We start from the raw sequence: 15,975 nt of genomic DNA, 5'->3' as shown, positions 1-15,975 counted from the left end.
TGGAAACCAGAGGTCAAATTGAGTTTAAATATTTACTATACATTAATTGATAGGATTGGATCATGTGAGAAGGATATTTAATTAACAATAACATTTACATTCATGGAGCCTGAATTCCTAGGTGCGCCTTTGGTTCCGTCTTCCTTGCCAGAGGTAAGATGAATCTTGTTTCTCACAGAGCATTCAGACTGAGCTTGTTGATTATTAAATATAATACTTAACTAGTTATCAGCTATTCTTAGAACTGTTAAAGTAACTAATAATGAATGTCGGTGAAGACTTATAATGTTTATGGCTGTATGATCAGCTAGGCTCGCTTCCCGGCAGCATATTTATGAGAGCGGAGGGGGCTGTGTTCGGTCTCTGTGTCTGGCTGTTGTGTTCACTTCTACCCTCGTGGGCTCCGATCTTCCCCTCCTCCTCCCTTATCTTAGAGAATCAAGGTTGAATAAGGTAAGTATAATACCGAGAGTCCATGTTCTGGCAAATTTGTCTAGTTAATATTCTGGTGTAGTCTAAGCTAGGGCTTTTATCACTAAGATTACTCTAGGCTGTTTTAGTGAAACCAAGTGTGCTCAAGTGATACCAGGCTACCTAGAGCCATTACTAGTGTCCTTCCAAGTAGTCTTTACCCTAGTTGCAATTGTAAACCTTGCATCCTGTCTATGTGGACTAAGGCATTTAACGTGAGGTAGAGTGGTAAAGAAAATTATTGTATTAATGCATATGGGGGTTATTAGAGGGTTTAATAAACAAGTTAGTTTATAAGAAGTATCAATTCATCCTGTTGAAGTCGTGTAGACGATTAGCTACTAGACAGCAGACCTGTAATTTAAAACAATCATTAAAAGGAACCTTAGTTCCTTGGGGGCCAGGCCTATCCCACTATTTTTGATACATCATGACTATTGGCCCTTCTCAATACAACCACATACCCTCCATAATTTACGCATTTCCATATGTTGACGTAGTGTGTCGGTGACGTGGTTGATTTGAGAAAAGTGTCCACGAAGTATTTTCAGGTTAGTTCATTGTTGTTGTTGTTGACCCGTCCAGTGGGTCGAGACTGTCTATACACCCGTCAGGTGGTGGATCAAGGAGACCTGCTGCAAAGTGGTGTTTGTCAGATTTGAAGTGACACTCTTGGTTTAATATAAAGTGTGGGGTTGTGTATTAGTAAGTTATTGAATAAATAGTGTTATTCTGTTTACACAGGTCTGTATGTCATTCCCTCATTCTGCAGTAATGCCCCCATTTATTACCTTACTAACAATTGTCCTGAAGAAGCACTTGAGCGGGTTCAGGCTCCAGCCCCTATTCCCGATCACTGAATATCAAATTCGATGTGAGGACCCGTCCTCTACCTGCTTCATCGCTGCAAGCTAGTTGCAGAGAGAACGACCCAGTGAGAGAAGGACTTCTGGTGCATCGTGGAGGAGAAGACCACTTTGGTCTTTATCATTCTCCTATACTACAGGATTTTTGGCGGTTGTTCTCGCCTCTTCCCCCTTTCGGATTGCTCATTCGACGCATCTGGCCTCCCTGCATGGAGTCTGGGTGTGTGGTTACAGTCGACCCGAAAGGATATTCTCACATCTGGCATACCCATTTGGGGCTAAGGCACTTAACACCACCAACCGCAACACTGTTGTCGTTGATCCTCCTTTATGGACAACCCAACCCACAAGCACTCGGTAGAGTGCTTATACTTTACCAGGAGATCACCCTGGGCGCTTCTGGCTCTTGGAGAGGGGCTCAACGTCACACATTTAGGGGATGCGGCTCCAATACTTAGCCTCGTTGTCACGTGCACACACCCACTCAAGCCACTGTGACTCCCCACTCACTCCTTATGTGATATGATCTCAATCCCCTTTGACTTGTTAGTTTTCTGTTCTACCCTGTCCACAGCTGTGGTTCTTGGCTGGAGCGCTCTCGCTCTCTCTCTCTCTCACCTTTTTTCCTACTTCCTGGGAAGCCTCACTAGGATAAGGGCAAACACCAGCAAATTTGAATACATTTACTGGACAAAGCACATACACAATACATACACATATAATAATAGTAATAATGAATCCTACACTCTATACCATTTCAGTCAGGTTGCACTCCAACCCCATCAGAACTATCATCTACTTATCAAGTGGTATCCTATCTTCTGATTCACCACCTAATACTACCAACCTCAAGTAGGTCAAGTCTTATAACACAATGTTGCACTATCAGCAAGCGAATATACTTATCTATAAACATGTACAAGGAAAACCAGCGTATGAATTCAATAACATAAATATTAGTATAAATGTTCCTCGATATACAACAATGATCAATCGATCACCCTATCAATCCTAGAACACACATGTATGTCTCTGCAGGTAATCCAGCCTACGACTGTAACTACTTCAGTATAAGTACTCCTTGGCACAAAAATGGCAAACACTCACTCACCTTTCACTGCGTCTTGCACGCTAATGACAACCAAACACTACCGACTCCCTACAAGTAATCAACCAGAACTTCCCGTCCACATCTGGAAGTTCACTACCCTGACATCTTCAGGTTCTTCTGGATTTATCTACCTGGATCCTCCACAGCTCTTCCAGGCTGCTACACCATGAAGTTTTCCTTGAGCAACAATGGTGCTTCACCACTGACATTACAGAAGCACTTGACACTCCTCTTCACTGCTTCTCACAGCTCGAGGTTCTACTCTTCACTGTGGGGCTACTCTTCCTCAGAGTATACTACTCCTTCAACAGTCTTTGAGTCTCTTCCACTAACTCGCTCTACGGGCTCGAAGTCCACTCAGCAACTTCTTCCAAAGAAACCTGCAACCCATTGACATGCCAATAAAAAGGATTCCTTATAAACACAGACGAAATAATCCACACTGTTTGCATCCAACATCTATCTGCTCTCTACATACTAAGAGAGCGGACTCCCCCGTTTGGGCTGGTCCATGCTCCGCCCGGCCAGGCGGTCCTCGAGGCAGCTACCCTGCCAGGAGCTGGGCTCCCTCAGTCATCTGCCAGCGCTCAGAGATGGACGTCGCTCCGTTCTCCAGGACGTTCCTCCATCTCCACTCTTATTTTAGGCCTTCTGTCTTACCAAAACATGTCTAACTTATCAATAAACATTCGCTACTGTCGCTGGGCATACGACCAACTACAAGTAATCACTATAAACTGGCTTAAAATCGTGCTTACCACAGATTGTCTAGTCGAGGGTGCTCTCCCTCTGACGGAGTCTGATCAGGGCGCTCCCATGGCCCACGATAATGTCTCTGGGTGGCTTAAACTCTCCTTGCCGACCAGGACTTGAGACTACAACGTTCCCAGCTAGATTCCACAGCTGGAACGTCTGCACACTTCCTTTCTCTTGAAGGTATATCCAACAGGGTATCCTCTCCAACGGGAGCTCAAATAGAGCACAGCTTCCCCTCACGATGTCTGGTACTCAAGTGGGGTCAGAGCCCTCCTGAAGCGAGCCTCTCACCTCCAGCAAATTATCCACATCTCATAACCAGTCATTTATCTATTTTCTTATTTACTGCCCACATTCTTAAACTCTGTAAAATTTACCCAATTATTTTTTACATGTGGATCTTCATGTCTGTATATCTCCGACCTTCTAGTCAGGTCAGTCCTGACAATAATTCTCAAAGGAGAGACTCGTTTTTCGGCTACCTGGGATCATAACAACAGTAAATAAGCTCCAGTCATCGTCAGGTGGAGGAAACTGTAATCTCATATTAGAAGCAACCTCCTGACCCAACTGTGTCGTCAGAGAGCACAGTGCGTCTATCTCAAGGTTATCTTGAGGTGATTTAAGGTATTAGTGTCCCCGCGGCCCGATACTCGACCAGGCCTCCTTTTTGTTACACATCTCCAGGAAGCAGCCCATAGCAGCTGTAACTCCCAGGAACCTATTTACTGCTAGGTGAACAGGTGCATCTGGGTGAAAGAAATTTTGCCCATTTGTTTCCGCCTTCGGCGGGGATCAAAACCTGAACCTTAGGACTACGAATCCCAAGCGCTGTCCACTCAGCCGTTATGCCCCCCCTCCCCCATGTCAGGCAGGTCTATGCTCCACTCTGCCTCTTAAGTGCAGTACATTACTGAATTCACATCAAAAGTGTATAGTGGAGCTTTAACTCTAGCAGTATTGTTTACAAACAGATCAACCGAGACTCATTAATTTGATTTGTCAAATAAGTTATGAGAGATCCCCCGGAGAGCATGTGCGCGCGACTACCATGTACCAGGAAGCAGCGGGTGACGAGAAAGATTTAATAGCACCTGGGAAGAAAAGTCCAGGAGTTCGAGTTCGATAACCATCGTAAAGTCAAGAATAACAGTGGCAGAGAACCTTCAGTACACCACTCTACACACTGTCGTCCAGGGAGTAGACAGTGGCACCCATGGCAGTCCGCACACTTCAACTGTCCCATCTTCCACATGGCCGTCAGACGAGATGTGGAAGAAACTTGCCCATGTATTAAGAAACCCTTAAGCTCGAACAATTTTCTGGGTTATAGACAATTCAGTACATCCGCCACTTCTGGCGGTTGTACTATATAATAATAATGGTTGACACTTGTGGACAACCTGTGGAGGCTCATGAAGACAGCTGCGGTAGTCTGTTCTTGCAAGCTGAGGTATCGGTTTGTTGACCTTTCAGCTATATGGACCAACAATATTGAGGTCTAAGATACCAAAGAGCAGTAGCCCGTCCTCCTAAGGTTTCCCAATGTCAAGAAAATGATCAATTTAAACCCGCCAAACACACACCGAAACTACGACGTTGGTACAACGTTCTAACAAGTTTTAATACCTCTTAACCAGTTATAACAAGCAATATAGCAAGTTGTAACAACGTTCTAATACGTCATAAACGTTAAGCCAAGATGTAACAACTTGTAATAAAGTTGTAACAAGCGGAAAATAGACAGTTTCGGTTTGTTTCCAGGGAAGTGTCCTCTCTTAACCTACCAGAGGACCCGGAACAGAAAACGGGACACTACGTCACTTTGGCGAACCGCTTCCAATTTTTTAGTACGACAATTTTTGGCCTTAGCCCTTTGCATACAAGGGAAAAGCGACGTTCTTTGATGGAGGAGAGGTTGATTAGATTGGAGGAGAGGTTGATTAGTAGTGGCTAGCACACAGATGCAGGGAAGAGAACTATCAGGATAAAGCGCGAAACCATTACAACTATATGGCACTGGGAAGCGAGTGTCATAAGGATTAAGGATGAGATGGGGGAGATGAATGATGCCCAACTACTTGAGGACTGTCGGATATTGAACGCCTACCTGCATGCAGCGAGACCGTCACTCTACCGTCCACCCCAAGTGGTTGGACGTCTGGGAACTGGATCACAGTAGGTAGTCGTAGATAGTGACTAGAGCCATGTAATGATTAAGGCCTTTCATCTACACGGCCTTTCATCTACACGTTGAGGTGGTCAAACGCTCTCCAGAGATCTCCACACCGGCAGTTTAATCTTTTTGTTCACCGAGTCATCAATTAGGGGCGCCTGGTGTCCCCCGGACACTTGGCTGCTAAATGGTGGGTGAAAGTTGGCACTCGCACTCTTTAACCTCTCTCACGAGACCCTGGCATCGTTTGCCAGACCTCACTTCACATTGTTACTAAACTTAAACAAAACCAGACAAAATGATACCCTACCTTGAGGTTACCTCGAGGTGCTCCCGGGGCTTAGCGTCCCCGCGGCCCGGTCGTCGACCAGGCCTCCTGGTTGCCGGACTGATCAACCAGGCTGTTGGACGCGGCTGCTCACAGCCTGACGTACGAGTCACAGCCTGGTTGATCAGGTATCCTTTGGAGGTGCTTATCCAGTTCTCTCTTGAACACTGTGAGGGGTCGGCCAGTTATGCCCCTGACTGATCAAACTAAATAAATGTAAAGGTATTATAGTCATTGATCAAATGAACAAAGTCAAACAAAAACTATGAAGGGCACAAGTGGGAAACATGAAGAGGAAGAGCAGCAGCAGCCGCCTTCTCCAGCTGCTCTGCATACATTCTGAGGACACCCAATTATTCATCAATACCTTCTACATTAATTATAAAATCGGATTACCGGGAGTAACTTCTGTGTAAAAACCCGCTGCTTGAAGGTTACCTCAAGAGGCTCAATATTTATGACCATGTGCGCGCGCACGCGAGTGCTGTGCATGTGTTCATCCAGGTGTGGTAATGGAGGTTGAGCTTCAGCTCCACACGCGCCATGTGCTCTAGACGAGTACCTGGTGCCTTCATCCACCCCCCTCCTAGTTCAAATAAGTTTATTGAGAAAAGGAAGCACATCTCAAAAGGACAGTAGCTTAGACTATTTCTACCCTCGTCTATATATATGGTCCAATGAGCTCACAAACCCATACAGTACATAATTATTACTCATATTCTATATGTCACATTCCAATGGTAATCACATGGCATACTGTGAGATCTCATCGGTTATGCTGCCCCTGTCATGTCTTGTGTTGGTGGAGGCAGACTAAACAAGTTGGAGAAGGTGCAAAATGAAGCCATGAGAATAATACCAAGAATATCACTCACCAGTCAGTCAGTCAGTCACTCACCAGTCAGTCAGTCAGGTGAAGTCACAGTGAGAGGTTGTGTAAACCGGAGCTCCTGAGTGTTGTTATATTATCATAGCAATATGGAAGTTGTAGTTAAGGACCTGGTGACTCTAGTGGGAGCCCTGAGGACAGAGTTGGAATCTCTGCGGGAGGAGGTCCGTCAGCTGAAAGAACAACGAGAAGTAACGAAGGAGCAGACCAGTAGTAAAGGGACCTCGTCTTGGAGAGTTGTGAAAGACAGGGGCCTTAAGAAGACTTTGATAAAGCCGCCTTCAAACGCCATAGCAACTTCTAATTCATTTGACGTTTTGGAGGACGAGTGCTGTGGTGAGACTGCGGATCGCGCAAAAGGGAAAGCAACGAAGAGAAAGGAAGCGCAGGCCCCTCAGAAAGTAAAGGTACCTAAGCAAACATTAGTTGTGGGAGATTCCCAGATAAGGTATTTGGATAGAGCGTTTTGTGCTAGAGATAGGGGGAACAGGTTAAGGGTTTGCTATCCCGGAGCTGGCATTGGTGATATTATAAACAACATGAATGATATTATGGCTGGTAATGGGAACAATCCCATTATTTGCATTAGCGTGGGAGGAAATGATGTTGGTCGAGTTAGGAGTGAGGAACTGATTCAGAGGTATAAAACAGCCATAGAGTTAGTTAGGAGCAAGGGAGGAATCCCGATCATATGTGGCATTCTTCCAAGAAAGGGAGTGGGAAATGAATGGATATCGAGGGCACTTGGTGTCAATTGCCGGCTGGAAAGATATTGCAAATCAAATGCAATATCTTTCATAGACAACTGGGAACACTTCTATGGAAGAAATGAAATGTATGCTCGTGAAGGGGTGCATCTATCGAGAGCTGGGGTTGTTGCTGTTGCGAACTCGTTGGAGGAAGTGGTTAGAGGTGTTTGTTTGGGTTTAAACTGTTAGTAGATAGAGGTATGGGAATTGATTTGGAGGAAGGAGGTAATAAAAGTATGTGTTTGTGGGAGAAAGGAATTGGCAAAACGATCAGGGAAAGAGAAGGTCCGCAAAATAACAATTCACTTAGGGTATATTACACTAACAGTAGAAGTCTAAGAAATAAAATTAACTAATTAAATGCTCTTGTCTGCACAGAAAAAATAGATATTATTGCACTTACCGAAACGTGGATGAATGTAGAAAATAGAGAACTATTAGCTGAATATCAAATATACGGATTTAAACTATTTCACACAGATAGATATATTAGACGAGGAGGTGGAGTAGCCATATATGTTAGGGACAATTTGAAATGTAGTCTCAAAGAGGGAATCAAAACAGAGCCACACACAGAAACTATTTGGATAGAATTAAACGAAAAAGCTAATAATATTATAATAGGAGTAATATATAGGCCACCAAATTTAGACAGAATGGAAGCAAAGCACCTATGGGATGAAATATCTAGAGCATCTAGATCTTACAGTATTTATGTCATGGGTGACTTTAATTTTAGCGGAATAAACTGGTTGAACAAAATAGGGAATAGTGAAGCAGAAGATTTTCTAGAATTAATTGACGATTGCTTTCTTACGCAACACATTAAGGAACCAACACGGGAAAATAATATTTTAGATTTAGTGTTAACTAACAGGGAAACGCAAATTAATGACATCGAAATAGGGAGTGAGCTAGGGAGCAGTGATCACAAAGAAATCAGATTTAGCATAGAATGGAATAGACCAGTAGGAGAAAATTCTGTTAAAGTGCCAGATTTTCGAAAAGCTGATTTTAATAGCCTAAGAAATTTTTTGGGTCAAATTGATTGGAAAGTCTTGGGTATGGGGTGTGGGCCGGTCTTGGAGCGAGACATGAACCCAGCGATAGGTGACTTAAATGGGGATTTCGATGTGGATTCAATATATAACTTATTTAAGAATATTCTAAACAAAGCACAGGAACGTAGTATACCATACAAATTGAATAGATCGAATACTAATGACCCAAAGTGGATAACAAAGAATTTGAAGAACCTTATAGGTAAAAAGAGAGCTTGGTACAAAAGGATTAAAAATGGGGAGGTCACTTTAGAACAGGAATTCGTACAACTGGTTAGAAATGTTAAAAAAGAGATAAGGAAAGCAAAAAGAAACTATGAAGTTCGCATAGCAGGGCAAGCAAAGACAAATCCTAAAGGGTTTTTTCAGTTATATCGTACTAAGACTAGGGAAAGGATAGGTCCAGTAAAAACTGATACAGGTCAAATAACAGATAGTGATGAAGAGATGAGTAGTATTTTTAATAAATATTTTGTATCTGTATTTACTAAAGAGGAACTTAACAATATGCCTTCAGCTGAACAAGTCTATGTGGGTGGGGACGAGGACAGGTTGACGAGTTTAGCAGTTACCAGGGAGGATGTTCTTAAACAAATAGTAAAACTCAAACCAAACAAATCCCCAGGGCCGGATGAAGTGTTTGCCAGGGTGCTTAAAGAATGCAAAGAGGAGCTTTGTGACCCACTGTCAACCATATTTAATAAATCAATAGAGTCAGGCAGAGTGCCAGAGTTTTGGAAAGTTGCTAATGTGATACCAGTTTTTAAGAAAGGAGATAGATCACTTACGTCTAACTATCGACCAATTAGCCTAACGTCTATTGTGGGAAAGTTACTCGAATCTATAATAGCAAATAAAATTCGTCTTCATCTTGAAAAACATAAATTAATAATTGAGTCTCAACATGGTTTTATAAATGGCCGCTCATGTTTAACAAATTTGTTATCTTTTTATTCTAGCATTGTTGAGGCAGTTGACAGTGGTAAGGATTGCGATGTTGTATACCTTTACTTTAGCAAAGCTTTTGATACAGTGCCACATGAAAGACTGATTAAAAAGATAGAGTCTCATGGTATTGGGGGTGCTATATTAAGCTGGATTAGGGCATGGCTATACCAAAGGAAACAGAGTTAGTATAAATGGAATCAAGTCAGAGTGGGAAAATGTTGTAAGTGGAGTGCCTCAAGGCTCTGTCCTGGGACCTCTGTTGTTTATAATATATATAAATGATTTAGATTCAGGTTTGAGTAGCAACATTTGCAAATTTGCCGATGATACGAAAATCGGTAGGGAAATTAATTCGGAGGAGGACTCACTATCACTTCAAGTTGATCTAGATAGGGTTTTGAAATGGTCAAAGGATTGGCAGATGCAGTTTAATGCTGATAAATGTAAAGTTCTGAGGTTAGGTAATGATGATAGTTACAAGATACGAGCTAGATGGTGTTGTGATTGCGAAGTCGGATTGCGAAAGGGATCTGGGAGTTATGATTAGTAAGAATTTAAAACAAAAGGATCAATGCATAAATGTTCGTAATAAGGCAAATCGGACACTTGGATTTATTAATCGCAGCGTTAGTAACAAGACACCTGGTGTGGTTCTCAAGCTATATCTTGCTCTAGTTAGGCCCCATTTAGATTATGCAGTTCAGTTTTGGTCGCCATATTATAGAATGGATATAAATTCACTTGAACGTGTCCAGCGTAGGATGACTAAGTTAATTCCCCAAATTAGAAATCTTTCATATGAAGAAAGATTAACAAAGCTTAAGTTGCATTCACTGGAAAGGCGAAGAGTTAGGGGCGACATGATAGAGGTTTACAAGTGGGTGAATGGACATAACAAGGGGGATATTAATAGGGTATTAAAAGTATCAACACAGGACAGAACACGAAACAATGGGTATAAATTGGATAAGTTTAGATTTAGGAAAGACTTGGGTAAATACTGGTTCAGTAACAGGGTTGTTGATTTGTGGAACCAATTGCCGCGTAACGTGGTGGAGGTGGGGTCCCTCGATTGTTTCAAGCGCGGGTTGGACAAGTATACGAGTGGGATTGGGTGGTTATAGAATAGGAGCTGCCTCGAATGGGCCAATAAGCCTTCTGCAGTTACCTTTGTTCTTATGTTCTTATGTTCTTAATATTACATATAAGAACATAAGAACAGGGTAACTGCAGAAGACCTATTGGCCAATACGAGGCAGCTCCTATCTATAACCACCCAATCCCACTCATATACTTGTCCAACCCACGCTTGAAACAATCGAGGGACCCCACCACCACGTTACGCGGTAATTGGTTCCACAAATCAACAACCCTGTTACCGAACCAGTATTTACCCAAGTCTTTCCTAAATCTAAACTTATCCAATTTATACCCATTGTTTCGTGTTCTGTCCTGTGTTGATACTTTTAATACCCTATTAATATCCCCCCTCTTATGTCCATTCATCCACTTGTAAACCTCTATCATGTCACCCCTAACTCTTCGCCTTTCCAGTGAATGCAATTTAAGCTTTGTTAATCTTTCTTCATATGAAAGATTTCTAATTTGGGGAATTAACTTAGGCATCTTTTTTTTGTTGTTGTTGTATTCGATACATGAACCATATTTTGGACCCAAATTCTGGCTCTCTGCACCTATTCGCAGTTTGAAATTCCGACTTTTTATACCAAAAATATGCCAATTACTGAAAGCGGCGGTGGGTCACATTTTGCCCAAACCCCCCTGCGGTTTTCAAAATATCCCAAACATCCCAAATTCGATACCCGAGCTATATTTTGGACCCAAATTCTAGCTCTCTGCACCTATTCGCAGTTTGAAATTCCGACTTTTTATACCAAAAATATGCCAATTACTGAAAGCGGCGGTGGGTCACATTTTCCCCAAACCCCACTGCAGTTTTCAAATATTCTCCCATGGATCGCGATATTTCTTTTCCAAAACTCCCACAATTTCTCATATCTATTGTTTGGAACTTCCCTTCATTAAATGATCCATACGAAATTCTAAGAGCAGTAAAATTGTCAAAGGAAAATCTTCACTATTTCATTACGAATGAGAGAGGTTCAGTGAGTTTGACAGTAAAATCCAGCTTGGAGTTGCGTGGAGAGTCTTAACTCTCTCCACGCATATGACGATGTTGGTTAGGATAACAGGGCAATGGGAGGACGTTATCTGGGAAATTATTGATCTAGCAAATACCTGGGCGACAAACAACTTAAATTTTGCCTCACTCGAGTCTACCGCCTTGAAATCCTGGGTACTCGCCATGTTCTGCGACCATGAAGCCTGCCCCAACCCGCACCTGCGGCTGGAACTGCTGCATTTGATCGGGATGTGGCCAGAGACGTACCTTCAGGATGCCGCCTCGGGTATGCAGGCAGCTGCAGGGTTGGTCATAAGAACTCAAACTTTCATATGAAGAAATATTAACAAAGCTTAAATTGCATTCACTGGAAAGGCGAAGAATTAGGGGTGACATGATAGAGGTTTACAAGTGGATGAATGGCCATAACAAAGGAGATATTAATAGGGTATTAAAAGTATCAACACAAGACAGAACACGAAACAATGGGCATAAATTGGATAAGTTTAGATTTAGAAAAGACTTGGGTAAATACTGGTTCAGTAACAGGGTTGTTGATTTGTGGAACCAATTATGGTTCGTGGTGAACCTCAGTTGTTTATAATATATATAAATGATTTAGATTCAGGTTTGAGTAGCAACATTTGCAAATTTGCCGATGATACGAAAATCGGTAAGGAAATTAATTCGGAGGAGGACTCTATCACTTCAAGTTGATCTAGATAGGGTTTTGAAATAGTCAAAGGATTGGCAGATGCAGTTTAATGCTGATAAATGTAAAGTTCTGAGGTTAGGTAATGATGATAGTTACAAGATACGAGCTAGATGGTGTTGAGATTGCTAAGTCGGATTGCGAAAGGGATCTGGGAGTTATGATTAGTAAGAATTTAAAACAAAAGGATCAATGCATAAATGTTCGTAATAAGGCAAATCGGACACTTGGATTTATTAATCGCAGCGTTAGTAACAAGACACCTGGTGTGGTTCTCAAGCTATATCTTGCTCTAGTTAGGCCCCATTTAGATTATGCAGTTCAGTTTTGGTCGCCATATTATAGAATGGATATAAATTCACTTGAACGTGTCCAGCGTAGGATGACTAAGTTAATTCCCCAAATTAGAAATCTTTCATATGAAGAAAGATTAACAAAGCTTAAGTTGCATTCACTGGAAAGGCGAAGAGTTAGGGGTGACATGATAGAGGTTTACAAGTGGATGAATGGACATAACCGGGGGGATATTAATAGGGTATTAAAAGTATCAACACAGGACAGAACACGAAACAATGGGTATAAATTGGATAAGTTTAGATTTAGGAAAGACTTGGGTAAATACTGGTTCAGTAACAGGGTTGTTGATTTGTGGAACCAATTGCCGCGTAACATTGTGGAGGTGGGGTCCCTCGATTGTTTCAAGCGCAGGTTGGACAAGTATATGAGTGGGATTGGGTGGTTATAGATAGGAGCTGCCTCGTATGGGCCAATAGGCCTTCTGCAGTTACCTTTGTTCTTATGTTCTTAAACGAAGGTGTACCACTAGTTCACGAACTACTGGACTAGTGGTGACAAGATTTCTCAGTGTGCACAGTTTTAAGAGAGTTCACAGTGAATTATTTCGGTCGTGGTTATGTTTTATGAAGATCATTGCTGCTTCTTTTTACCGATTTCACTGTCTCATGCTTATCAGTCTTGTGTTCTTTTTCATATAAAGTTTACTTATTGTTTCCATCAGCATCGCTTCACAAAATATATATATTAATCAGCTTTCAAATTCTTTACAACTGCAGTTGTTTCTTTTCAATATCATGGCTTTTGTTGTTTCCCCTTTCAGTATCTAGTTCAAGACCTCGTATCAATGTTATTACTGTTTGCCAACAAATTATTTTTTTTAGTTTGTTCAAATTATTTTGTGCACAATTCAAACGTACTGCTTATTGATTACCACGGTTGTGCGTATCATAAGTCCTCTTTCTCAAAAACATATATTTATACTTAAACACTACCCTCTTAACTTTTTATGCTCATCATAGCTTTAGACACACAGACACACACACAGACACACACACAGACACACACACAGACACACACACACAGTGTCGGGAGTAGTGGAAAGTACGCCAATGACCGGCAATTTTCTTTTTTTCTCCTGCCGGTCATTGGCGTAGGTGATTTTCGTTACCCCGGTGTCGTTTAGTCCACTGCCGGTCATTGGCGTAGGTGATTTTCGTTACCCCGGTGTCGTTTAGTCCCCTGCCGGTCATTGGCATAGGTGATTTTCGTTACTCCGGTGTCGTTTAGTCCCCTGCCGGTCATTGGCATAAGTGATTTTCATTACCAGGGTGACTGGTCATTTGTTTTTTTTCCCATGCACGTCATTGGCACATGGGTTTTACGAACTTTTTTCTCCATGCACGGCATTGGCACATGGGTTTTACAAACATTTTTCTCCATTCCAGTCTTCATTTTGCCTGGGGGTAGGATTAAAATGCCTGTCCCTGGCATCCCCAAATTTCGTTAGCCCAGTGACCCTGCACAGACATTGCTAATGGACGTTGACGTCACCAGCTAGCCTCTCAGCGTTCCTGCACAGGCACGTTCAAGGGGATTAAAAAGCCGGGCTATGAGTCGTGTGTTTTGCGATACAACAGTGTCCTTGAAACCTAATATAAAATACCATCATCCCTAGTCTATTTTTAATTTCATATTTACTTCCAACCATCGCCCATTACATGTATCAAAGGGCAGCAGCACTGCAAGAAGTGTTGTGTGTATTTTCAAGTTCGTCCCCTGCTGCCTGTATTTACCCAGGTCTTTTTCCTAAATATAAAACTTATCCAATTCATTCCTATTCTGTTTCATGTCGATACGTATAATAGGTTATAAATATTCTCCTTTAGTATGACCATTCAGTCACACCTCTATCATGTCACCCCTATTTCTTCTTCGTCGTCTTCATTCTAGAGAATGTAATTTGAGCTATGACAATCTTTCTTGAAGGATCGTTTATTATGCATAGGGCAAAAAACAGGAACCCTGAAACCTAATGTAAAATACCATCAACCCTAGACTATTTTAAATTTCCTATTTACTTCCAACCATCGGTCATTGCATGAAACAAAAGGGGAGCAGCACTGCAAGAAGTTATGTGTATTTTTCGAGTTCTTCCCCTGTTACCTATATTCACCCAGGTCGTTTTCCTAAATATATAAGTTATCCAATTCATTCCTGTTCTGTATCATGTTGATACGTATAATGGGTCATTAATATTCCCCTTTACTATCATTCACAGCTCTATCATGTCACCTCTATTTCTTTGCCTTTCTAGAGAAAGTAATTTAAAGCTTTGTCAATCTTTCTTCAGAAATTGCTTATTGAGCATAGGGCAAAATAAAAATGAAAACTTACTATCTTTCTTTTGTATGAAAACAGTCCCCTGCCCGGCGTAGTGACTTCAATGCGATTTCAGTACTAATCCAATATTACTGTATAAACTAACAGTACCCTGCCAGGCATGGAGACTTCAATGCGATTTCAGTACTAATCCAACATTACTGTATAAACTAACAGTCCCCTGCCAGGCATGGTGACTTCAATGAAAAGCAAGCCTCTCATGTTTTGAAATAAAGCCTTCGTTTCTGACGTCATCATCCCTAATGTGGCGCGAGGCGCGCTAAATGCAGATCCCAGGAGGTTCACACATAAGTGTGAACTCTTAATCAGGCTTAATACCTCACCTATACTCTATGCTTCATCAGAGTCGATATTCAGCTACAATAGCTCGTATTTTCGCTCATTACTTATATTTTCTGTTATTCATAAACCCGATCAAACCTTCCTAACCTAACCTAACCTAACATATTATATATAACAAACTAATACATTCTACAGAACAGTTATTGTTGTTGTTTAATGACATCGTGAAAAGCGAACTCAGGTATAGGGATAATGTATTGCTGGTCATTAGCATATAGGTGTAAAGGTATTACAGTACCTTACTGGTCAACTATGTATGACGTCGCCAGACAACCAATGCGACCTTTGGCGTCCTACTGGCATGAGTATTTAATGTTATTATTCAAAAATGACTAGACTAACCATCCCCACCTAACCTAATCAGAGGTTTAAGAACATACATTTTAGTCATCCACAACTGTAATCATTATTCAGTGATAAGTTCAAAAGTATAACAGAAGCCCAAATGTCGTACTGCAATTTAAGCAGAATCGTACATCTGGCAGCATAGCAGGTGAGCTGAACATAAGAATAAAGGTAACTGCAGAGGTCCTATTGGCCCATACGAGGCAGTTCCTATATATTTCCACCCAATCTCATTCATGTCCACCCTATGCTTAAAACAACCAAGGGATCCCACTTAAAGTATTAGTTTACAATAATAGTTTTAATAAATAGCTCTTATTCTAGTTTTATACACAACAGCAATTATGAAACCCTATAGCTAGATATTCTACTATAATCCAC

General features: G+C 41.6%; 1 long non-coding RNA gene across 1 annotated transcript in view; it reads right to left on the bottom strand.

Moving 5' to 3' along the window:
- The window catches only part of LOC138363905 (uncharacterized), a 176,806-nt gene that overhangs the window by 85,079 nt on the left and 75,752 nt on the right, over positions 1–15,975 (bottom strand). The window lies entirely within an intron of this gene.

Source organism: Procambarus clarkii, chromosome 12, assembly GCF_040958095.1.
Source record: "Procambarus clarkii isolate CNS0578487 chromosome 12, FALCON_Pclarkii_2.0, whole genome shotgun sequence".
Taxonomy (NCBI): domain Eukaryota; kingdom Metazoa; phylum Arthropoda; class Malacostraca; order Decapoda; family Cambaridae; genus Procambarus; species Procambarus clarkii.
Note: the sequence above shows the minus strand (reverse complement) of the source record. Positions and strands in the feature narration are given on the sequence as shown.